Here is a 1,138-nt window from a genome sequence, read left to right on the forward strand (position 1 = left end):
TATATATGTATAGGTGTGCGGGCCGATTTCCTTATGATCGGTGATGGGCGATCATTGGCTATTGTTGCCGATACCGATCACCTGCTTCTCATTTCGCGGCCTGCCTGTGCAGCTGGTCTCCTCTTTCCTTCACACTGCTCAAACGCGCAGCAACAAATCCTAAGCGATGTATAACTATAACGCACTGAGTGAATGGGGGAAGTTTGCGTGTTGCGGCGGAAAATTAAAGCACGTGGGGTGGAACAGGTCAAAATGCATCAACACAACGAAGCTAATACGACATAAAAACAGTTCCATACTTGACGGAGTTTGGCTGCATCGAGGCTCACTGCAGTAAAAAAAAAGACATACGGAGCGATCAGATAGCAGGTAAAGCAGCGCACAGCTACAAACACTCACCCGGATTAGCATGACGGTCAGAAAGCTAAACAAATAACCTGGAAAATTATTTAAGTCTTCGAGCTGCGATGTCAGACGCTGGTTCTGCTCTCGCTGTTGAACCGCTGCTACGCTACAGGTAGTAATATTTCACAGACGGAGCTTCGCTTCCGCTCCACCTGGTAGTGACTCTCACACCGAACCTGCTTAAAGCTGCAGCATCTAACCTAAAAAATTAATTTTACATACGTATTAAAACTTTCGCTGTCCTAACATGAGACAGATAATCTCTGAAAAAATAATCGATCTCCTCCCTGTTCTGCATAATTTCTCCTTTCAGTCAGAAACAGCCAATCAGAACTAGCAGTAATCAGCTAGCCGCCATGCTATCAGGAAGTTTTCATTCAGTAACTCTGGATTGTTTATTGTAATGGATCCTTTTTTTGCCTTTGAATGTTAAGTTTTATACTTGAACTTCTTGGCAATGTTGAGAGGTTTTATTTTGGCTCTTTGCATTATTTAGGCTTTTCAGAGCCTTCATATGTTATCAGTCTGTTAAAGATAGTATTATCAATAGCCATACAATTTGCACAATGCCTGTTTTGTTCAGTTTTCTTCTTGGAAAAAGTTAATAAAAACAAGTTTTTGTCTAAATTAAGGTGAATTCATGGTTCCTTTTTCCATATAATGTAACCGGTAGTGTTTATGATTAAATAAATAAATAAATAAATAAATATGGTATCGGTATCGGTGATCGGCC

The sequence above is a fragment of the Poecilia formosa genome, unplaced genomic scaffold (genome assembly GCF_000485575.1).
Source record: "Poecilia formosa unplaced genomic scaffold, Poecilia_formosa-5.1.2 Scaffold95, whole genome shotgun sequence".
NCBI lineage: Eukaryota > Metazoa > Chordata > Actinopteri > Cyprinodontiformes > Poeciliidae > Poecilia > Poecilia formosa.